Source organism: Crocuta crocuta, unplaced genomic scaffold, assembly GCF_008692635.1.
Source record: "Crocuta crocuta isolate KB4526 unplaced genomic scaffold, BGI_CrCroc_1.0 scaffold172, whole genome shotgun sequence".
Classification (NCBI taxonomy): domain Eukaryota; kingdom Metazoa; phylum Chordata; class Mammalia; order Carnivora; family Hyaenidae; genus Crocuta; species Crocuta crocuta.
In genome coordinates this window covers 5482135-5507458 of record NW_027528872.1, presented here as the reverse complement: position 1 = coordinate 5507458, position 25324 = coordinate 5482135, and the positions used below count along the sequence as shown (strand labels likewise).

The 25324-nt window shown below is 39.9% G+C and overlaps 1 long non-coding RNA gene across 1 annotated transcript in view; it reads right to left on the bottom strand.

Annotated features, from left to right (window-relative positions):
- Positions 1 to 25324, bottom strand: part of LOC144225319 (uncharacterized) — an 88740-nt gene that overhangs the window by 33344 nt on the left and 30072 nt on the right. The window contains exons 2-3 of the long non-coding RNA XR_013333271.1: positions 9515 to 9647; positions 3239 to 3309 (exon numbers count right to left, since the gene is read on the bottom strand). This is a non-coding gene — a long non-coding RNA (uncharacterized LOC144225319). The remainder of the gene's footprint in view (positions 1 to 3238; positions 3310 to 9514; positions 9648 to 25324) is intronic.

Sequence of the window (25324 nt, the reverse complement as noted above, 5' to 3'; positions counted from 1 at the left end):
AAGTTATTCTTGGAAAAAAAAAAAAAGAAAGAAAGAAAGAAAGAAAGAAAGAAAGAAAGAAAGAAAGGGAAGAGATTCTGAATTTACTGCTTTAAAATTTGGGGTGGCACTGTGTTTACAAAAGCACCATGTCCCAAAACATAACCCAATCTGGGCACTGTTTGGGATAAGAGTTCGGGATTCTGTATATCCCTGAGGTGATGGTCTGTAAGTCCTTCTGTTCTTTGTCTTCAAGATGCTGATGATGATTTCCTTATGCAGATGTTTTATTCATAGTCATAACATAGAATGTGATAAGAATGACTAGAATTTTCTCAGGTGTCACTGATTCATGGGTACAAAGGAGGTCCACCAACAATAATTCAAATTTCCCGACACCATGAACAAAAAACAATAATTAGTTAAATCCATATTCTCTATCTAAGGTGGTTTCTCCCTGATATTACTTGGAGGCCTCCTGGGTATTGCACATTTCATCACAAACAGCCCTGAGGTTCCTGGGTGGCTCAGTCAGTTAAGTGTCTGACATCAGCTCAGGTCATGATCTCACAGTTACTGAGTTTGAGTCCCAAGTCAGGTTCTGTGCTGACAGTGCAGAGCTTGGAGCCCACTTCAAATTCTGTGTCTCCCTCTCTCTCTGCCCCTCCCCTGCTCACACTCTGTGTGTGTGTCTCTCTCTCAAAAATAAATATTAAAAAAATAGAAACAAATAGCCCCATGACATTTTTCCACTCCCACCTTCTTCGATGCTCTTTAGATTTAGGATATTTCTCTGTAACGAGGATAATGTTATTTAAGAAGGTTAAGACCTGCCTATGTTTTTATGTGGTAAGATCAGATAAATTAGAAAATAATAATTAGGAGTGTATAATATACTGTAAACTTCTGAGATAACTGTTTTTTAAATGTTTATTTATTTCTGAGAGAAAGAGAGAGAGAGCAGAGGAGGGCAGAGAGAGAGAGGGAGACACACAGATTCTGAAGCAGGCTGTCAGCACAGAGCCCACACAGGGCTCTAACACATGAACCATGAGGTCATGACCTGCACTGAGGTCGGACACTTAACCAGTGGAGCCACCAAGGTGGCCCTGGGGGAACTTATTTTTACACTTAACGTTTTAATTCCTTCTTCTTTTGTTGTTGTTATTTTTAAATTTTATTTGTTTGTTTGTTTGTTTCTACCATGAAGGCCTATAAGACTTGCTCTCATGCACCCTAAGACATTTCTATACTGGCCATTGCACATGAGATAAGGTAATATGTCATATGGAGAAGGGGAATTCTTCCGCCGACTCAAAGGAGGGCAGTTATGGCTTTGAACTGTGCCTGACACTTACATATTTTTCATTTAAGGAGAGGAGCTGAAAGGGGGACTGATCTTCCTGGTTGACACTCTCTGTCTCTCTGTCACCCTTCTCTTATTTTTACAGACATCCATGGAGAGAGACTCACAGGACCACGCAGTGCAATGTAAGTCATGAGCTTTCCATTATCCAGACTGTGTCAAGGTCTCATAGGTTGTCCCTGTGACATGCAGTCCTTTGTGCCCTATCCCACTCTTTCCCCGTCACTTCCTCCAGTCTCCCTGTCTCCCTCTAGGGCTCAAGTAGCCTTCTGAAAGTCCCTAAGGTGGAAAAAAAAAACATCCTCAGGGGCCAATGAGAGGACCTCATGTCCATATACTCTTATGAGGCTCACGGTCCAGGCAAGAGTCCAGGCTCACAAACTAGTTATGAAACCAAGAGTTGCGCCCGAGCCAAGATGGACCTCTCCCACCCCTCTCCCCACACTCGGCTGCAGGCTTCTAATCAGGCTCCAACTGTCGGAAGAATGCTCCTTGGGTCTCTAATTGGGAAATGAAAGTGCCACCCAGAAGTTAAAGGCAGCAGGAATCAACAGCTGTGAGGTATTTTGTGGCAAAGTCAGTGTGGATGTATCCTAAAGGGAAGGAGGGGGAACGAGTTGGGAGGGAGGATGGCAGAGAAGTCTGCTCAGTTAATTTATCCCTCTTCTGATTGTCGTATTATTCTGATGGAAACCTGCGTCAGACACCTGCATATTATTCTGATGGGCACCTTCTTTCTGAACCCACAGTCAAGTGAAAAGGAAACAAGAAGATGATTGGTATTCTTATCTTGCTTGTTTGAATTATTTGAATATGTTCCACACTATTTTCACTGTTTACAATTATTATTGCTAATAGATTTTAAATTGTCTTGCTAAATTATTATTGTTGATTTAAGGGGAGGGGAAATGGCACCATGCCTCTTTCGGAGATCTGCCGAGAGCCTCCAGCAAGCGCTGCACAAGCCTAATTCATACATTTGCAGGGAGGCTGAAGCCAAGGCCTCCTCAGGCCATTAACCTAAACTGGATTTCAGAGAGAGAATCACACTTGTACAATTCAAAAGGCAATCTTCGTGCTATTGCAAGTTTAATTTTTTAAAGCTTTGGCTTTTACGCGACACTCTACCTTCTCCTTTATCTTCTCTCAGCTACAATTCTTCCTTTTCCCAGAGCACATGTCTATTTATACCCCCATCTGGAATGAAGGTACGCTAGCTAGGAGAGACTGTAACCCAGATAATAAGTGCCGGTTGCAGATTATTCAATTATGACTTCTCTTATTTCTCTAAGGATTACTTAAGACTTTTTCTTGGCTGCTGTTTGGTTCTTTATGCAATCATTGCAGGCAAGAGGGTAAAATGGCAATGCATTAAATTTTTTTTAATAAAAATAAAAATGAAAGACAATCCCAATAGCTTCATTTCCAAAAGAGGGTATAAGGGTGAACTTTTAATAGCCAAAGAAAGCTCAATAGTCAGGAAACGAATGGCTTGATGGTATCTGATGCCACAATGCAGATCCCCAGAAAATAATAGAGGAACTTCTGCATCCGCCAGGAGTGGAAAAAAGAAGGTATGCGTTCCGTCTATGAGTTCCATTAAAAAACGTTTTGCCCTGAATTAGCAAGACCCTTTCCCTATTCCTGATGGGAAGCATGGAGATGAAATGACATAGGGAAAATGAAGTTACAACCACATTGAGAAAGTGCTGCAAAATTAGAAATGTGCACTTATTCATCACCTACTAGTCAGGTTCCTGTTGCGTGGTCGGGGGGAAATTAAATTCTTATTTTGCAACACTGATGCCTTTAGAAAGGTATGGTAAGAAATTAAGCAATGTTAAATTGTCCTTCTCTCCGCTGTCACTCTCCTTTCCACACTTACTTACTTACCAGCCCTCCTTCTTCTTGCTTTGGCCTTGCTTTTATTTTTCCTGAGGTGTCTTTCTCTGCAGACCAGACATCTGCAAAGGCAATAAAGGAAATAAAGGGATCAACATTCCCACCGCTGGGAGAAAGAGTTAGCTTATAGACTGCAAGGAAAAGTCAGGGTTGATAAAGATTTAATCAAGCTGAGAAAAACAGGCTGGGACCAGAATGCTAAATGAATAGCCCATCAACGCGAAGTCTTGCATCCAGGTCAAAAATCAATTATACCAGTTAAGGATAAAGAAAAATAACCTTCGTTAGCCAGAGGCGAAACTGATGCGGCAGTGTTAGTGGATGTTAAGTATAATATGCGTCATCAGGTATGATGCATCTGATGTAAGAGCAAATCGTGTCTGGGACGAGGGAGAGAGAAACTACATTTTGCTCTATGCCCATCAGTTTGTATCTAAAGAACTCGGTACACATTGTGAGCATCATGCTTTAAGGAGATTGGCAGAGAGGACGTCAGGTTTTACAAAAGGGAGACTACAATGGACACCCCAAGTAAGGTTTTTTTAAACATCATAATGAGAAGGCAGGGGAGAAACATCCAGAAACTTGAAAACTTTGAGTTTCATTAGTTCCTGGGCCGTCTGATCACCAAGCTGGTACTACTCTAAAGAGTCGACTAAGGCCTGGGGTGGACAGTTCTAAATTTTGAAATGCTATCCTTTAAATTAGTAGAATCCTCCCATTCAAAAAAAAAAAATCTGTGACTCTAAGAATCAGGTTGTGTCTTTCCCACCACCACCCTCCACCCCCACCTCTGTGGCCGTAAAGAAATGGATTCCTATCTTTGTACCTCAGGTTTTCCATCATGGAAGTGAGAAACAATGAGCCAATTTTCTTTGTTTTTGTATATTCCACATTGTGAAATATTTTGGAGTGAGCAAAATGGCAGGTATATGCCCAGAATTAATTAGCACCGGCCTCTGCACGGCCGTGTTTACCTCGGAAAACTGTTGACGGCTCTGAATCATTGCTCCACAGAGGTGGCTGGGAAGGGGGGGGGTAGTAATGAGAAGGTGCACTGCACTCTCCAGGCACATTGGCACTTTTCAATTATTTATGCAGTTTAATCCCATTGAAAAAGCACATTCTCCAAAGAACACCCCCAGGTCCTCCGCGTGCTGTTGCCGACAGAAAGTAATATGGGAAAAATGAGAGAGAGCACTGCCCTTAAGGGAGCTTGTCTGACCTTCCCAGAGACCCTGGGTATTAAAACAGGTACTTTGCTTAGCTAATAATAACTTTGCCCAAGACTTGTCATCTTCAAAGAACTTTAATTAATCCTCATAACACCCTGGTGGGCTGCAGAAGGTAAGTGTTATTATCTCCATTTCATATGAGGCAAAATGCAAGCACAAACAGAGAAGGGAAATGGCTTTTTTGAGATAGCAAGTACCAAGTTAAATTGAGCAGTAAGAAGGATCTTAGGCCACATGCCTTCCCACTGCAAGGTCTCTTCAGTAACATATCTGGGGCAGAGCACATAGAGAAGATGTTAAGAGCTACAGAAGCAGTTGGCAGAAGGTGCCGCCTGACCAAAATGTCTTACCTGCGATGTGAAGAGTAGGAAAAGGGTAAAGAGTGGAAGCAGAAGAAAAAATTGATCTGGGACAGAGAATACCACCGAGAAGAAGAAGAAAAAGAAGTAGAAAACAAAAGGAAAGAGTGAGATCTTTCAGGTCTGCTCTGAGCATAAAAAATTATTAATCTCTGTTGCGAGGAGGTCGTAGGGCAAAATAAAATGCTACTATAACTTCCAAGACTTACTTGCTATATAAACAGGGATTGAGGAGGAGGTTGAGACACTGGTCTGTGCAGGGACGATGTCTCTGGATGTGGATGAGTGTCCGCAGACCAGCGTGGATGGGTCTCTTACTTTTCCTTCTAAGTCACAAGTTTCTCCCATTATCCACCTATTACTGTTTGCCTCTGTCATTCCAGCCTGTGGAATTTATGATCCTCATGGCACGTAGGCTTTCAGACTCTTTAGCTTGCTTTCTCATAGAAGGGTAAAAGACTCACTCAAATGGCTATCAGCAGTGATCATCAGCCCACCTGATTCTGTAGTCCTAAGATTAAAGCTGGGCAAACCCCCAAGAGCATCTAGTCCACAATCCTCTTTTCCAGCTGAGGGTACAGAGGCCAGAAAGGAAGTAGGACCTGTTCAAGGTCACCTGAGTAGCAAATGAAAGCAAGGAGAACTGGAAACCAGTATTTTACTCTCATGAGAGGAAATTCTTCAGGTGGCTGTCATTACAGTTGCATTAAGAAACTGCATAATGAAAATCTTTGAAGGAGCTATTAAGCACACCAGAAATACAATGTCAGTCTGGTAGACCCTAAGGAAATGAGAGCCAGAGAGGTGTCTGAAACTTACTCCTTATCTGCAATTTAGTGGTGTAGCTTTAAATAGCTTCATTTGCCAATGCTAGGGCTTCCTTTCTGGATTGGTGAACCCACAGTGGATCAGATAAAGGGGTACACAAGGTCAGAGGTGTGCTCTGTAGGCTTTCAGGGTTATCTGATGGATTTCCACAAGTGTTCCATTGCAAGTTGAGAGAAAGTGGAACTGTGGGTTCCATTTCTCTGAAAGAGAATAAACCATGTTTGGAGACTCTTTGGAGGAATCGTCATGTACCTTCTGTTTTTAAAACTAATATAGCACGGGGCGCCTGGGTGGCTCAGTCAGTTAAGCGTCCGACTTTGGCCCAGGCCATGATCTCACTGTTCACGGGTTCGAGCCCCGTATCAGGCTCTGGGCTGACAGCTAGCTCAGAGCCTGGAGCCTGCTTCAGATTCTGTATCTCCCTCTCTTTCTGACCCTCCCCTGATCATACTGTCTCTCTTTCTCTCTGTCTGTCTCAAAAATAAATAAAACATTAAAAACAAAATAAAAATAATAGAGTAAAGAGGCAAAAGGAGAACCCAATCATATACCAAAGAAGAAATGGGAAATGGGGCCACAAATGAGAAGTGGAATGTAGCCAGTAACACCCCCCCCCCCAACACACACTAAGATAAACTGTCTCCAGGTCATTGGATATGATTTGGGTTTTGTGTTAGGAGGGGGAGCCTAAGTAAGGAGAGCAAGAGGAGAAATCATGGTAATTTCATATTTGGACATGTCTGAATTCTGGGGAAAAAGACCCAAAACAACCATTATTTCTTAGGCGTCTCAGAAACAGTGGTAACCGACACAGAGAAGGAAAGAATCAAGATTGCAGTCACCATGAGAAATTGAGGTAGAAAGAGCAGAATTTGACAAGATAATGTGTATGTGTTTTGTGCTTGAGTTCATTGTTTGTGTTAGGTTCGGGAAGGCTCCTGGGAGATGGGTTTTGTCTGAGTTTGCTCCTTGTTTGTCATTCACACGTTTGTTTTAGAATGAGGCGTCAGTCACTGCCTCTGCAAATGAGCACGCTAAGTGAAAGTCATCTCTCCACTAGCCATTGGATGAAACGACACCTTCAAAGGCAGGTCATGTCTCAGGGGCTGTAGGCATCAGAGTGCTACAGCATTAGCCTCCTCCCCTCAAGCCGAGTGGCCATGCTGAGTGTAAGATAGCCACCCTAATGTGATGCCAGAGGCTCCCAGATAACAAAGGAGACTCTTGTCCACGTCATTCTCCTCAGCACCCTTCCTCCCTTCACACAATGCCTGCCCCCGATATTTAGTATGCTTCACCTACTAGAAGTGTCCAGTGAAACTTCCGGAAGGAAGATTCAGGTGACAGCTTTGATAATTCCCCAGATGTATGACCTTCCCTAAAGTCTAGACTCACTGTCTTATGAAGAAATACCTCTTTAGGAGGTTGTAGATTTCTAAGACAAAATATGAATTACCCCCTCCCCAAAATAACGTGCCTTTCTGCAAAGGAGATTATAGTGCATCATACGATTTCTTTCTGAAAGACCGTAGATTTGGACTGAATCAAGGAAAAGAACATTTCTCATAAGGCTTGGTTTCTTTTTTCTTATTTGCTATGGCAGGGTGCTTCATTTCGGATGGAATATCTATTCATTTTCTCCCATTGTTCGATGTGCTAGGAAAGCCATTTTCCAAAAGCCATCCCAGCCCCTGCTCACACTCCCACTCCCACTCCTTGAAACGATTCTATTTATCCTTCAAATGCTAGCGCTCCTTAATGTCTCTAACAGACTTCATTACAACTGTTTTTGTCTTCCCATAATAATTTGTTGATGAAAGTGGCATTAATGTCAATTAAGTAAATGAATGAACTGATGAATGAACATAACCGGCATACCCTATTGTGAGGATAATGACTTGGAATCAGGAGAACCTGGGTTTAAATCCTAGCTTCCCCAGATGGTAGACCTCTGACCTAGAGTAAGCCCCTTACCTTTTGGAGCCTCATATCCCTCATCTATGCAATGGGAATAGTAACACTAGCCCTGCAGGATAGTTGCGAGATTTAGGTATCACACGTACAATCCACTCAGCATAGTGCACTTAAAAGGGCGCAATAAATGTTAGCTATTATTAGCTTAGTGTATTACAGTTAATTGTACATGCAATTTTATCTTATAGGCAATGAGGAGCCATTAAAGCTTATTAAGAAGGGAAGTGACATTAAAAAGGTGTTTCAGAATCCAAACCAGGGAATGAGTAAGGAAATGAAGAGCTGACAGGTGAGATACATAAGAAAGAAGCAAAATCACAATCATACCCTTGGTTATACCAGAAGCAGAGGTCACCCTGGTGAGCTGAGCTGGGAGCTGAGTGAAAACGCCCAGCGACAGACAGAAGCAGTTCTGGGATCTTTGCCATTTCTCTGTTAACTCTCCTGGACCATTGACCACTCCCTGTGGCTATGTTATCTCCCTCCTCTTCTGCTTCCGCTCTCTGAGCACAGGGCTCAGTATCATCCCAGCGCTTGAGCTGAAGCCCCGCTCCATCCCCTTTGTTCTAAAAGAGTAGCAAAATCCAGTAACATGTAACCCACACCTTAAATTTATAATGCTTCTCAACTTTGCTTCAATATTTGTGGCACAAGAGAAAACAAGGAACATAAAATTATAAGGCTGAGTTTTCTAGGCGTAAAATATACGATGCTGTTCTTTTTCAGTCCTATTCTTTTTATAGAGTGGAAGAGACGAGACATGAGAAGGGCAGAGTTGTTGAGGGATTGCAGTAGTGATGCTCCATTGTGAAGAGGAGGAGAATGGGAGGAAAAAGCAGAGATTTAAAAAGAAGGATTAGGATTGTAATAGCGTTGTATGGTGCCAGGTGGTAGCTACACTTGTGGGGACATAGGATAAAGTATAGAGGTGCCAAATCATTGTGTTGGAGACCTGAAACTAATGTATCGTCTTCTATACTAATGTGTGTCGTCTATACTTCAATAAGAAATAAGAATAAAGTAAAGAGGTTAGAGTTAGACATTATGGAAAATGCCCTGAATTTCAAGATGGACAGCTACACAGAACTCTCAGAATCTTCTTCCCTAATATGTTATTGAAGAGGAGAAAGAGCCTCATACCTCAGCAGCTCCGGGTCACCAGGCTCCATTGTGCTAGAACATTCTGGAGGGCCCTTAGGAGCTCTGATCTCCTGTGCCTTTGGATGTGAACCTAAGAATAGAAGCTGCACTTCCAGTGGGAAAGGAAAGCCTGTCTTATACTCCTAATCCCAGTTTGAGCTCCAGGAATCCAGAGAGAGATGAGGACTCACAACGCTTTCATCACTGATGATACTCNGCGCCGCCCCCACCCCCACCCCAAGACCTCATCACTCTGCTTCCAAAATCTGTGTCCTTAGTTGGCAACAGGATGTAGATCACAGGGAGCTGAAGTAACCCAATAACACAGCCATCTTAACCATTTTAGAAGAGTGAAAACCATTTAACCCCCAATGTAATGGCTTCAGCGTCTGTCTGCGAAAGAAATAAATTGGTTTTAACTTCCGCGCCTGAGCTGCGGAGAGCAATCAGAAAGCAAAATGGAAAGGAAAAATTGTAGAGCATCCCTCGGATCTACCTTTTAGCAGTTTGTGACTCCAGACACAGACACTGGCACGGGGTACACCTAATCACATTTAGACATGGCCCTGTGGTAAATAGAGGGAAGAAGAAAGATATTGTAGGACTATAATCTTCTTGAAGGCGGAAGCTGGGAAGAAAAAATCCAGTGAAGGATTATGAAGTTAGCTGACCTGCTGTTTAACACAGAAGAGTCACAGAGGTGAGCGTGGCCTGAGCAAGCCAGCATGTACCTGGTATTAACAGGGTCTTAGTGACAAAGTCTGTAGGGCTGGAAGTAACCCGCAGTGCCGCACGCCCGTGCTCAACAGGGGCTGGAGGTAGCTCAGCAAAGAGCCTTGGGCCGAATCTGCCTTTCGTCGCCACCTGCAAATGATTACAAAGAAGTCACTTGAAAGAAGACTGTCAGTGCCTGCCATACTCCTTGTCTCCACGATGCCCCTTTCTACACTATTAAAGCCACTTGATCTCCATATGCAGGCTACAGTGTCATCCTGACATCTGGGACCAATTCTGTCCTTAGTCAGTGAGAGAAAGAAGAGCACTGGTTAGGTGCTCAGTACTCAACATCAAGGTGGCTTGACTGCTGTTTCACTGTGACCTTGGACTGTAATTCTAGAAGTTTGATCCTGATATAGTTCTCAAATCAGCTGCTCTTTGATTACCTATGTAACATAATATTATCACATGAGCTATGTGTATGTGTGTTGTAGTCTAGTTCTCATATTAGCTATACTTATGATTATATATATAACATAATTATATAACACTGTGTACTGTCTGTTATTATATATAATTATATATTCTATATTAGATAATAATGCAATCTATCAATTCTGTATTATACATATATTTCACACACATATATTGTAAGTGATATCTATTTTTCTTCTGGTTTTATTGATATATAATTAATTGACATACAGCACTGTGTAAGTGCAGCATAATGACTTTACTTATACATATTGTGAAATGATTGCCACCATATGTTTAGTAAACACGCATATCTGATAGTAAAAAGTAAAGAAAAACATGTTTTTTCTTGCGATGAGAACTTTTAGGATCTACTCTCTTTACAGCTTTCAGACATATAGCAATCATCAAGTCATACATGACACCCTTAGTACTTATTTATCCTATAAGAGGCAATTTTTATCTTTTGGCCACCTTCATCCCGTTCCTAGGTGTGTGATATTAATATGGATACAGACAGTATCAAAATATTTCAGAATAGTGATAGTGATTTACATTTTAGGGCTCAAATCACATTATGTTTGTCGTTTAACTTATTAATGACCCATAACACATAAATATTTATAAAATTATTTTGTAAGTAGATTTTGGGAAATTGTTGACAGTGAACTTTTCTTTAAATTTCAGTATAATTTACCTACAAGGATGCGTGAGTGGCTCAGTAGGTAAAACAACTGACTCTTGATTGGCTTAGGTCATGATTTCAAAGTCGTGAGATAGAGCCCCATGTGGGGCTCCATACTGGGCAAGGAGCCTGCTTAAGATTCTCCCTCTTTCGGGGTGCCTCGGTGGCTCAGTCAGTTAAGCGTCCAACTTCGGCTCAGGTCATGATCTCACAGTTCGTGGGTTCGAGCCCCGCATTGGGCTGTGTGCTGACAGCTAGCTCAGAGCCTGGAGCCTGCTTCAGATTCTGTATCTCCCTCTCTCTCTGACCCTCCCCTGCTCACACTGTCTCTCTCTCTCTCTCTCTCAAAAATAAATAAAACATTAAAAATTTTTTTTAAAAAAAGATTCTCTCCCTCCTTCCTTCTGCACCTACCCCATTCACACTCTTTCTCTCTCTCTCTAAAAAAAAAAAAAAAAACACACCCCAAAACCATGCAGTGTTATATGGTTTTAAATGTACAAAAAGTGATTCAACATTTCCATACAACACCCAGTGCCCATTACGACAAGTGCATTCCTTAATCCCCATCACCTATTTCACCTGTCCCCCCAACCCAGCTCCCTTCTGGTAACCACTGATTTGTTCTCAATAGCTAAGAGTCTGTTTCTTGGCTTCTCTCTCTCTTTTTACTTTGCTCACTTGTTTTGTTTCTGAAATTCCACATATGAATAAAATCATATGGTATTTGTCTTTTTCTGACTAACTTATTTCACTTAGCATTACACTTTCTAGCTCTATCCATGCTGTTGCAAATGGCCAGATTTCACTCTTTTCATGACTAAATAAGATTCTATTGTGTATGTATAGATATACCACATCTTTATTCATTCCTCAATTGATGGACACTTGGGCTGCTTCCATATCTTGGCTATTGTAAATAATGCTGCTATAAACATAGGGGTGCATGTATCCCATTGAATTAAGGTTTTTGTATTCTTTGGATAAATATCCAGTAGTGTGATTGTTGGATCATAGCATAGGTCTTTTTTAACTCTGAGGAAACTCCATCCTGTTTTCCAGAGTGGCTGCACAGCTTGCATTCTCACCAACACTGCATGAGGTTCCTTTCACCCCCATATTCTCACCAACATTTATAATTTCTTATCTTTTGATACTAACCATTCTGACAGGTGTGAGGTGACCTCTCACTGTGGTTTTGATATGCCTTTCCCTTATGATTAGCAATGTTGAGGATCTTTTCATGTATCTGTTGGCCATCTGTATGTCTTTGGAGAAATGTATATTCAGATTTTCTGCCTATTTTATTAAGTGGATTGTTTACTATTGAGATGTATGAGTTCTTTATATATTTTGGATATTAACCTCTTGTTGGATGTGTGATTTGAAAATATATTCTCTCATTCAGTAGGTTGCCTTTTCCTTTGCTGTGCAGAAGCTTTTTGGTTTGATGTAGCTCCATTTGCTTATTTTTGCTTTTGTTGCCTTTGCTTTGGGAGTCAGATCCATAAGCGCATCAGCAAGATTGAGGTCAAAGAGCTTACCGCCTGAGTTTTATGGTTTTATTTCTTACATTCAAGTCTTTAATCTATTCTGAGTTAATTTTTGTGTGTGGTGTAAGATAGTGATCTAGTTTTATTCTTTTGCATGTGGCTGTCCAATTTTCCCAGCACCATTTATTAAGGGGACTGCCCTATCCCCGTTGTATATTCTTGTCTTTTTGTTATAAATTAGTTGACTATATATGCATACCTTATTTCTGGACTTTTTATTCTATTCTTTTGACCTATGTGTCTTTTTTTTTTTTTAACGCTGAAATCATACTGTTCTGATTACTGTAGCTTTTAATATAGTTTGAAATAAGGAACCATGATATTTCTAGGTTTGTTCTTCTTTGTCAGGATTTCTTTGGCTATTTGGGGTCTTTGGTACTTTAATACAATAGTAAAACTGTTTATTCTATTTCCCTTGTGATTTGATGAACTCTGTTAGTGTTATGCTTAGATTTCTTTCTTATTATCTCTTGTGAATCTACTACAGGGTTTTGCTTTGTGGTTACCATGAGTCTCACATATATCATCCTATATATAAAACAGTCCACATTAAGTTGATAACGACTTGTGTTTAAACATATTAAAACTCTGTATTTTTAGCCCATCCTTCCATGCTTTATGTTTTTAATGTCACATTTGACATCTTTTTATTTTGTTTATACTTTAACTGGTTATTATGGTTATGGTTATTTATACTACTTTTGGCTTTTAACTTTCATAGTGGCTTTATAAGGATAAGCCATACCTATTCTATATACTTACCTTTACCAGTGAGATTTATACTTTCATATCTTTTGTTACTCACTAATGCCCTTTCTTTTCAGCTTAAAGAAGTTCCTTTACCTTTTTTAGCTTATGCTTATCTGGAAAACTATCTCTCCTTCAATTCTGAATGATACCTTGCCAGGTAAAATATTTCTTTGTTGAAAGTTTTTTTTTTTTCTCTTTCTTTCAGCACTTTTAATATATTATGCCTCTCCTTTCTGGTCTAGAAAGGTCTTGCTGAAAAATCTGCTGATAGTCTTATGGATCTTCCCTTGTACATAACAAGTTGTTTTTTTTCTTGCTTCTTTTAAGATTCTGTATCTTTAATTTTAACATTTTAATTACAATATGTCTTGCTATAGCTCTTTTTGGATTCATTTTATTTAGAACTCTCTGGACTTCCTGGATGTGCTTGTCTGTTTCAGCCATTATTTTTTCAGATAAATTTCCTGCACGTTTCTCTGTCTCTTTTCCTTCTGGGATCCTTAAAAATGCAAATGCTAGTCTGGTTGATGTCATCACACAGCTCCTTCAAGCTATCACCACTTTAAAAAATATTTTATCTTCAGGGCTCCTGGGTGGCTCAGTCGATTCAATTAAGTGTCTGACTCTTGATTTCAGCTCAGGTCATGATCTCACAGCTTGTGAGTTTGAGCACTGCATCGGGCTCTGCGCTGAGAGCTCGGAGCCTGCTTGGGACTCTTTCTCCCTCTCTCTGCCCTTTCCCCACGCATGCTCTCCCTCTCAAAATAAGTAAATAAACTTAAAAAACTTTTTTTTGTTTTCTTTTTGCTTCTCTGTTTGGGCAAGTGTCACCATGTATTCTTCAAAATCACTGTTCATTTCTTCTGCTTTATATCTAGTCTGCTGCTGAACTTGTCTTTATTTTTTAGTTTGGTTGTATTCTTCTGCTCTGTGGCTTCTGTTTGGTACTTTGTTATATTTTCTATCTCTTTCCTGAGTGGTCACCCATTCTTTTTCCAAGTTCAGGGAGCATCTTTATGACCATTACTTGGACCAGCTGAATTATTCATTTTCCTTTTACCAAGATGTTTTCCTCCTGAGATTTTATGTTGTCCTGTTGGATGTATTCCTCTGTTTCCTGATGTTGCTTGATTCTGTGTTTCTTTCTATATATTAGGTGAAAGAGCAACCTCTCTCAGTCTTGAAGGAGTGGTCTTGTGTAGATGAAGCCTATCTTTCAACCTTGCTCTAGTTCTTGCTTATCTCTTGAACCTCTATGATTTTCTAAGCAGCTGACCTTTTAAAAAAATGGTTTATAATGTTTATTTATTTTTGAGCAAGAGATAGAGCATGAGTAGGAGAAGAGCAGAGAGAGAGGGAGACATACAATCCAAAGCAGGCTTCAGGCTCTGAGCTGTCAGCACAGAGGTGGACACGAGGCTCAAACCCATGAACCGTGAGATCATGACCTAAGCTGTAGTTGGATGCTTAACCTACTGAGCCACACAGGTGCCCCAGAAGTCTGACTTATCTTAATTGAGCCCAGCTATTTGAGAGCAGGCCAAGACCTGTCAGTGTTCTAAAGAGAAGGATCTTAGTTAGCATCTTGTTTTAAGCTGATTGGAAGCCTGATCTTTTAAGCAGCAGCTTTTAAAGTATGCAAGTATATATAGTCTTGTGGGATTGCAATTGTAAACCCTGCTGGCTTCCAGGACAGGCAATATGGTGGTGTCTCCCAGGTAATAGGTCCAAAAATTGGGAGTTCTGTATAAATGTATAAACTCCTTTCTGGGAGGTCCTGGTGAAGCGTGGTGAGGCTGAGGGAGAGCACAAAGATGGCGGCCCCCAGCCTATGTTCCCTGCAAACAGAAAAGCAGCCTCGAGATGTGTGACAAACCTTAAGTCTCCCTCTCAGGCTCAAACCCCAAGACAAATACATAGGCATTTTTCACAGAACGATTGAGCGTAAGTGTCAGCCTGTTATCTGTACAGTGCTCTGGGGGTATTAGCCTACCAATGACTCTCTCTGATTGTTAGTCCCATGGGGCCTAACAGGAATTCAGAACCGTAGCCACCAGAACCAGATGATAAAGGAGCACCTCCTCTATGTGCTGTGTACATCTATGGTCTTCAGTGAAGCAACAGGGAAGTGCAGGGCAGGGGCACCCCCACATGCATTAGTGGGGTAGCAGGAGAGCACAGGGTCAGGGCATGTTTCCTAGAGTCATCAAGGTAGAGGGAGAGTGCAAAAATGGCACCCAGCAGTGCCTCAATTCCTGTAGAGAGTCCCAACTTGCCCCTGCCTCTCTGGCAGACGTGTGAAAGTTAGCAAAGGAATCTCCATCACATTATATTACAGGCACTTTTCAAACCGCAGCTTTTCTGCTAGTCCCCAGGATGAGGACCCCTTAAAAGAAAGGGCAATCAAGCCCTTTAAGAAATATCTCAGTTCCAGACCGTGCTTTGAGTCTCCTGGACCTAAGCCTCATTGGTTGTCAAAGCCAGCCATCTTGAGGGGCTCTACTCACCATTGCAGGTTCCAAAGGTTGGGCACCTGATGTGGGTGGGACACAGACTCTACATTCTTCAAGGAGAAGCTTTGTACTTGTGAGATTCCCTCTTAATTATGGTCCCACTGTGCTAAGGGTGAGGTTTTTGTTGAGACTGTGTCTCTGTCTCTCTTTTCCAATACTATATGAACACAGACTGTAACGCCCCCCCGAACACACATGCACACTCACTCATGTAGAAGTGTGTCTTGCTCGCATAAACTTCAAAGCAAGTAACTCACTCAAACAGTGGCTTGAGGATCCAGGCTGCTCTCCATCTGAGGGCTCTGTCACCTTCCATGGCTTCTGAAATGTCCAACTAATGTCCTGCCATTAGGTCAGCAGAAGGTCAAAGAGCATGGAAAGTTGTGGGGGCAGGTTTTGTGGGTCAGGCCCCCAGGTGAGTGGTCTTGGGCAGAAATCAGGGCATACTTTCCTTTGCTGTTTCCATCCAGCTTTGAGTGGCTGCTGGGTCCACCGTCCCATGCAATTTCTGTACTTTTGTGAACTACATTTTAAAGGTCTTCTTGGATTAGAACTAGGCCCAACTAAGAGAGGCTTTGATGGACTGCCATAGTTCTTAGCCCTGTGAAATGTTCTGCCATGGTAAATAGCAAGCGTTATTAACAGGAATATTCTTAGTTTAAGTAACAGCTGGGCATGTCTCTCTGCATGAAACTGAAAGTTTATCCCTCCCCTTGATTCTGTGATGTACTGTTTGGACTGCAAAAACAAGAAGCAGTATTTTGAAATAAGGTTTCAGGTAGTCAATAGAACTAGACTAATAAAATTCCACTTATTAAAACAATTACTATTAATACTAATACCTCGTATATAACATATTATATTTGCAAAGTGCTCTGTAAACTGGTTCCTAAATAAAAGAAGGAATTGGCCACCAAATGGAAGGATACTTAAATCGAGACTTTCATTTGAAGTTGGAAGCCCCATTCTTGTGTGGTTTCCTTCCCTGACCCTGACAGCAGCTTTCTGGGTTTTGTCATTTCCTTACCTGAAAATTGAAGGCTGTAAAAACTCAGCGAATATTATAAGGATCAGATCCGTTTGAGCATTAAGAATAGTCCACATTAAGGGCCTGCTACATATTCATAGTCGTGGAGAGTACAGATAAAAATATGACTTTTGAAATTTTGATTTGTGATCATTTCTGAACCCATATGTACTCATTAAATGCTATTGAATACATTTTTTTTTAATAATGAGAAGGAATTTGACAAACGACCCATCTGAGCTGAACAAAGAGATTTAACACAGAAGATCTCACACAGCAGGGAAAATACCGACAGAGTGTTAAAATCCCATTTGTTGAGGTAGATTGTATTATGTTCAAACTGTCCATCTTAAGGACAGTTGCTTATAATAATCATTGTCAAGGTGCCATAAGTCCTATTTGAGTAACTAAAAGAGCAATCTACCCCATATCTACTAAATAAATAGTTTTGATGCTGGTTTGAGTGCATACATTTCCTAACAATACTCTTATACAAAGGGCAAACTTTCTTATTGTCATATTAGGCTATCTCATAGAACAAGGTTCACCACTTTTCATTTGTATTTGTGATCTCTTTATTCTCCAAGGATTAAAATCAATAGAGAAGAAGATAAGAAATGACCTTCATATAAGTTGAAACAAACAAACAAACAAACGAACCTCTATAATGACCAAAGGAAGAACGAAGGAAATCAATATTTATTGAGTTGTTTTGTGCCAGGCACTGTGCTAGAACATTTATACTCTAGGTCATTTAAATGTGGGGATGGTCGAACAGAGCTAAGCTAAGCTTATTTAGTTAACTCTCCATTATTCAGGGGGTTTATTTGCTGATTATCTTTGGAATCTTAGCCTGGTCTTTCTCTTCCATTAGCATAAATCCAGAACTCTTCATCCCCAAGCCTCCTAGCTGACAGTTTCCTGGAGAATGCAAAGTTTGTTTAGTTTACGTTGTAATTAAGGAAGTGCGCTCACAAAGTAACATCATAGTGTGGTTCAAATCCAAATATAAATGGCTTTTTTATTATCTGATGTTCAGGTTATCATGAATGAACCTAAGCTCCATTTGTGTGACTAACCAAGTGTTATCTATTTAGATTACTGTATTTCCAACAATTTTGTCTTTTGGAAAGCAGAAGAAAACTGAGCATATCCTGATTATTTAAAGTTCATTTTTAGCAAATAGCAGGTATAACTCTAAAATAATTGAAAACTGATAAAATACAGAAGGCAATGGTGGTAAATATGATGAATATAAGGAAATAGAACCCTAATTCTGGGTAAATGCTTAAAGATCATCTAGTTGGTGCATCTTACAACATAGGTTGGAAATTCAAAACAAGGCATGTCTGTCCCAGAGTCATATAGTAGAAAATACCAAAGACTCAGGCATTTTGAATTTTTAAACAAAAACAGGGGAGATATATATGATATAGATATATAGATATGTAGATATATCTATATGTAGATAAACAAACATCTAGATAAACTCCAGTGTTTACTCTCTACAGTTCACCTCACATCCAAGTCTTCAGTACACTAGCATTACCAAGTTCTCACTACATCTCACCTCCCTGTTAGGTTCACTTTCATCCTTGCTCATCTGAGATTTAAGGATCCACCATTAGATATAATCATTATATGCAAACACCATCTCCTCTGTTCTACCTGTCTCCCTCTGCTATGTTCCAGTGGCAAAACTCAGGTGCTCATCAACAGCTTCTCCATCTTTTTCTGTGCCTGCCCTCAAGCAGCCAGATATAACAACAGAAAATGATATGACAGGGCTGGCTAGATTCGATATAAATTCAAAATTACGAAACTGTAATGGGCACTAAACATGTCCTGGAAATCTTACTTTTATAGGTATTTTAATTTCTTATTCTCTAAAATACACTTTCTGTCCTTTCCTCACACTTCTCTCACATTCCACACATTCTATCAGATGCTGACCTTTCATAAAATTTCACTGAGGTAATAAAGACCAGCAACAAAGGAGTCCTTTATCTTTCTTCCACCAAACCGTCAATCCTCTTCTCCATCCTTTCTCATTATAATAGAAAAATTTCTTACCTCTCACTAACAGCTATTTTCTCCACCTGTGCCTATCAGCTTTCGCAGCTGAAGGAAAAGTGTCTTTTCCTTCAGAGATTGTTCCCCCATTCATTTATTCACCCAACAAAACTATATTTTATTTGAATTTTTTGTTTATGTATATTTGAGAGAGTGAGAGAGCATATGCCTGAGTGGGGGGTGGGCAGAGAGAGAGGAGAGAGAGAATCCTAAGCAGGTTGCAGTCTGTCAGTGCAGAGCCCAACATGGGGCTTAATCTCAGGAACCAGGAGATCATGACTAAAGCTGAAACTAAGATTTGGACACTTAACTGACTGAGCCACCTAGGTGGCCCACAACAAACCTATATTTTAGATTACATGATGTATAAAAATGACTTTGACTTCATGGAAGTCATAAAGAGGAATCTGTATTTTGTTTCAAGAATGAATTTGAACCAGTTAGCAGCATGATGTGGTTCAGATCGTAAAAGATAGCAAGGCCAGTGTTGAACTATAGAGAGAGAGACAGTAAGAGAGAGAATACCCATATGTATCTGGTGTAACAGAATAGGGAAGACATGATGGTGGCTTGGTCTATCATGGTAGTAGTTCCAGTGGTGGGAAATGGTCAGATGTGAGATATTTTTAAAGCTAAAATCAAAATGACTTTCAAAAATGGTAATTCAAAGAGGCACAAGCACACTAATATTTATAACAGCACTATCAACAATATCCAAATNTATATATATATATATATATATATATATACACCAAGATGTGAAAATGTTGCAAAAGTCAAGATTTCATTCTGTTTGATCACTAATATGTATGTAACAATAATACAATATTGCATTATATATGTACATTAGATATATACACACACAATGCAATATTAGTGATCAAACAGAATGAAATCTTGACATTTGCAACAATGTAGATGGAACTAGAGTGTATTATGCTAAGCAAAATAAGTCAGAGAAAGAAAAATATATGGTTTCACTCATCTGTGGAATTTAAGAAACACAACAGATGAACATAGGGGAAGGGAAGGAAAAGGAAGATAAAAACAGAGAGACGGGCAAACCATAAGAGGGTCTTAAATACAGAAAATAAACTGGGGGTTGTTGGAGGAGGAGTGGGTGGGGGAATGGGCTACATGGTGATAGGCATTAAGGAGGGCACTTGTTGGGATGAGCACTGGGTATTTTATGTAAGTGATGAATCACTGGTCTCTACTCCTGAAACCAACACTGCACTGTATGTTAACTAGTTTGAATTTAAATAAATAAACAAACAAACAAATAAATAAATAAAATGACCATATTTTAGAAAAATGACTTGCTGATGGTGTGAATGTAAGGCTACAAGAGAGAGAAACAATTTTTGAATAAAATCGGGATCTGGGGCCAGAGAACCTGGGTTCATGGTGTGGTTGGGTACTGAGATGAGATAATGAGGAGCGGACTTCATAGATGAAGTGTAGACAATTGTATGTACTGTGAGATTACCATTCATGGGAGATGCTAGAAATGGAAACAAAAATGTTGACATTATATAAATGATGCTTGATGTGTATCATGGACATTTTTAAATTTAAGTTTTCTATATACATACATAGCCACGTATTTTTAAATGTTGTACCATGTTTAAAAAATTAAGCAAATGACATCACGCTTTGTAATTATTTGCAAACTCCTTTTCACTCAAAATTTTGTTTTGAAAATTATCCGTTCCAAAGTAGATTAATTTCCTATATTTCCCTTATGGTACATGTTATAGCATCATTTGAATAAATTCATTAGATTCGTTCCTGAAGGATGGACACTTAGATTTTCTCCCCTAAGTCTCTTATTGCAGGGTTTCAATGAGCACCCTTACAGACATCACTCTTCATATAAATGAGTTTCCACAGGGCTAATTCTAAGAAATAAAGTAATTAGGTCTCAAAGATAGTCATCATCTTTTTTTTAAATATTGATAAATTGATTCTAAAAATATTTTTTCTAATTTCCAAAGTCACCTGACGTGTTTGAATGTTCCTGTTTCCTTACATGTTCAACAGTCTTGGTGTTGTTTGTTTGTTTAATATTTCCCAATCTGTTGCATGGGAAGCGATACTTTAGTGTTGCTTTTTCTCTTGGCTCCCTCTACCCTCGCTTTCAGTCTTGTCACTCCATTAAATCAGTCATCGATGCTTCTCAGTCGTCAGTGATCTCCATGGTCACATCAAATAGCTGACTCTGTCTTCATCTGACTCACCAGTGCCACGGCACCCAACTCCATTGACCATCCCCTGTTTGAAACATTCTCCTCTCAATCATTGTGACAACTCACATTCTCCCTGCCTTCCTGAGAGTGATTTTGTAGTCTCTTTTACTACTGCCTCCTCCTTTTCAAGACCTGGCTTGGGCCTTCCTTTTCCATCATTTCTTTCTAGGTGCTATATTTTTTCCTGTCATTTTAAATGCCAGCTTTATGAGGCTGCCTACCAATGATATGGCTCTGCAACTCTATGCTTCTAACTTCAGCTTGATATCTCTATCTTGACATATCAGCAGCACCTCAAATTCAACAAGTCAATCTATGGAACCCCTTCCCCCCCAGCTGGACTTCCTTAAAATGCCCCTCTTTCAATAAGTAGTCCATCATCATCGATGGATGTGCTAATTCAAAAGCCCTGGTGTCACTATTTCTCTCAGCCTCCATATCCAATTTATAATCTGGCAATCTTTCTTCTTCCGGAATGTATTTTGTATCTCTCCACTTCTGTGATCTCTGCCACCAGGTAGCTCAAGTTCACCACACCCTTCATACTTTCAACCAATTTCAGTTCAGCAGATGTGCCATGATAGGCCATTTCTACATAGTAGCCAGAGTGAGGTTTAAAAAAAAAATCAGTTTGGGGCACCTGGGTGGCTCAGTTGGTTAAGTGCCCAACTTTGGCTCAGGCCGTGATCTCGCTGTTTGTGAGTTCAAGCCCTGTGTTGAGCTCTATGCTGACAGCTCAGAGCCTGGAGTTTGTTTTGGATTCTGTGTTTCCCTCTCTCTCTGCCCCTCCCCTGCTCATGTTCTCTCTCTCTCAAAAATAAACATCAAAAAAATGACAAAAATTATATAACCCATATCACTTTATGGCTCATTTCTTCTTCAACTTCTCTAATGACTTTTTATTTCACCTAATGCACTTAGACTAAATCTCAAATCTTTTCTATGGCCTCAATACCTTTGCCAGCTTCTTTAGTATTATCTCACACCCCCTCCCTCTTCCTCACTGTGTTTCATTCACTTTGGTCTTGTGGCAGTTCCTGAAACACTCTCTTTCCTGAACCCATACTTTGAATCCATAGTCAGTACTCTTCTCTTTGACAAAAACACTGTTTATATGGCTTGCTTCCCATCCTTCAGACTTCAGTTTAAATACAGCTTCCTCAAGGGGATCTACCCAAGCCATCTACCCAAGCCATGGTATCTAAGGATGGCTTCCAGTTATTATTTAATGCATTACATGTTTCTTTGAAAACTGAGTCTAACACGAGTGGTAATGCTTTATTTGGAAAGTGCCAGACCAAAGCCATAAATATTAGAGTAAAAGAAGGTGACGCATAGAATGATGGGAAGTAGACAGAGGAAATGCATTTCTGTGCTGGCTAGTCCTCTTCTGCTCACGACAGTGGCACACCAACATCTGCTGAGCCACAGCCACATCTTTATACTGGCTGGATGTAGAAACCAAAGAGTAAAAGAAGATGGGTGTTTCTGGCCTCTTTGCTGCCATTAGAGACTGTCCAGCATAGGAAGCCAGTCTTTCAGACTCAAGGGAACAGGGCTCACTCACTGTCGTGTCACTTGATGTAAGCTTGCCAAGCTGTTTCAGTTGGAATGAATGAATGACTGAATGAATGAACTCAGAAAGTATGCTTCTGACCTTCAGCTTCACTTATGGAAATTGCAGAAATGTTGAAACTCTGTGACACTCATATGTAATATTTTCTAGGAAAATAGAGTTGTGAAGTACACAGTGTAGAAGTATTATTTCTACAAGAGAATCTTCAGTAAAGAAAATAATCAGGAATTAAGTGTGTAAATGTTAATAGTTCTACCCATACAAATTTTTATTTTTTATTATGAGTTATATCACATAAAAATTATAGATATGTGTGTACTATACATACACATGTATGTACACATAATATTTAAAGAAAGGCATGAAAAATACAGTTCTGTACTCACTACACAGTTTAATACATGAATCATTTCTTTTAAAGCCCTCATTATATGTCTTGTATTTTCACATCTAAAGTTTTAATCCTGGAAATAAACTTTCTACGTGATATGAGGAGAGGAGGTTTGTTTTTCTACTTAAAGTTGTACAATTCACAGGGTGACTGGATGGCTCAGTTGGGTAAGCCTCAGACCCTTGATTTTGGCTCAGGTCATGATCTCACAGTTCACGAGATCAAGTCCCATGTGGGGCTCTGCACTGGCAGCATGGAGCCTGCTTGGAATTCTCTCTCTCTAGTTCTCTCTCTCTCTCTCTCTGAAAGTTAATAAATAAACATTTAAAAAACTGGGGCATTTGGTAACTAAGTCAGTTAAGCATCTGGTTCTTGATTTCAGCTCAGGTCATGATCTCATGGTTGTGAGAAGGAGCCCTGCATCGGGCTCTGCGCTGAGCGTGAAGCCTGCTTGGAATTCTCTCTCCCTCTCTCTCGGCCCTTCCCCTGCTCTTGTGCCTATGCACACTCTCTCAATAAACAAATAGGCATTAAATACACACACACACACACACACACACACACACACACAAATTCACTAGTACTAAATAGACTGGCATTTTGCCATCTGTAGTATCAACTCTTATATATCAAGTTTCTATTTGTGCATAACTCTTCCAGATTCTCTATTCTGTTTTGGTGGTCCATTTGCCTAAGCTTTTATTAATTCAACACTATCTTAATTTCAGTAGTTTTTCTAAAAATTTTTTTCAACGTTTATTTACTTTTGAGAGACACAAAAACAGACAGAGTGTTAGTGGGTGAAGGGTAGAGAGAGAGGGAGACAGAATCTGAAGCAGGCTCCAGACTCTGAGCTGTCAGCACAGAGCCTGACAGGGGTCTCCAACTCATGAACTACAAGATCATGACCTGAGCTGAAGTCAGATGTTTAAGTGACTGAGCCATCCATGCACCCCTTAATTTCAGTAATTATAAACTAATCCTTGATATCTGTTGGGAAAAGTCTTGCCTGGTTCTTGTGTTGCAGAGATGCCTTAGCAATTCTTGGTTCTTTGTCCATGTATGTGAATTTTATATCAAGCTTGTCCAATTCCATGAAAATACTGCAATTGAGTTTTTTTTAAAGTAGAATTGTACCGGGGCGCCTGGGTGGCTTAGTCGGTTAAGCGTCCGACTTTCACTTAGGTCATGATCTCGTGGTTCGTCGGTTCGAGCCCCGCGTCGGGCTCTGTGCTGACTGCCAGCTCAGAGCCTGGAGCCTGTTTCAGAGTCTGTGACTCCCTCTCTCTCTGACCCTCCCCTGCTCACGCTGTCTCTCTCTCTCTCTCCTAGAAATAAATAAAAAACATTAAAAAAAAAACAAAAACAAAAAAAAAGTGGAATTGTATTTTAAGGAAAAGTAATACAAATAAAACTTCTATTGTGAGCAATATATTCTTTCCATTTATTTAGGCTTCTTTAATGTCTTTCCATTTTTCACTGTTATAATTTCCACAAAGTCTTTTACATATTTTGAAAATCATTTTCCCTAGGACATTTCTATTTAATATTCCCTTTAGAAATAAGCTCCTAGTCCTCTTTATAAATCACATACTTTGACTTGACGTTTGGCCATTGATCTTATATTAGCCAAAGCTAGTAAATTTTTTATTAACTTTAATGAATTTACCTGTAGATTATTTTTGCTTTTCTTTTTAGATTGTCCTCTCATTTAAGAAAAATAATATCTTTGTTTCTTCCATTCCAATCCTTCTATGTTTTTTTTTAAATTTTTATTGTGCATTGACTAGCATCCTGATATAATGTTGTTTAGAAGGACTGGTCGTTATTCCTTATTTTAAGGAACTACTGTTATCTTACCAATTTTCCATGTTTAGATTTACTTCCTGAATTTCCTAAAGTAATTAAGGTCCTGACTTAAGAATTAAAAGCACTCTTAGGGGTGCCTGGGTGGCTCAGTCAGTTAAGCATCTGACTCTTGATTTTGGCTCTGGTCTCTGCCCTTCCTCCACTCATGCTGTCTCTTCCTTTTTCTCTCAAAATAAATAAACTTAAAGAAAAAAAAAAGCACACTTAGGGGCTCCTGGATAGCTCAGTTGGTTNTAAAACATATATATATATATATATATATATATATATATATATATATATATATATAAATTATATATATATAATTTTTTTTAAAAAGCACACTTAAAGGAATGCAGCCCCTGTGCTATGATAGAGGCATAGATCTGCCACTAGACTTAGGCCCCCAACATGCTGCACGCCCTACTCTTGTTTACTCAAGCTACTGCAGAGTTGGAAGGTTAAGGAGGCTAATTTGTGAAGACAGTTACCTCAGCCTTTGCCTCGTCCTCTCTAATTTTCAGCCTAACACATTAGGAAAGGAAGGCAAAAGGGGTAGTGTTGGAGAGAGAGACCAGTCCCCTTATGCACGCATAGACTGATAAGGAGAAGTGTGAGATTCGTTTTAAGCAGCACAATTATCTCTGGAAATGATAGTTATTTTGGAAAGGAAAACAGGCATTCG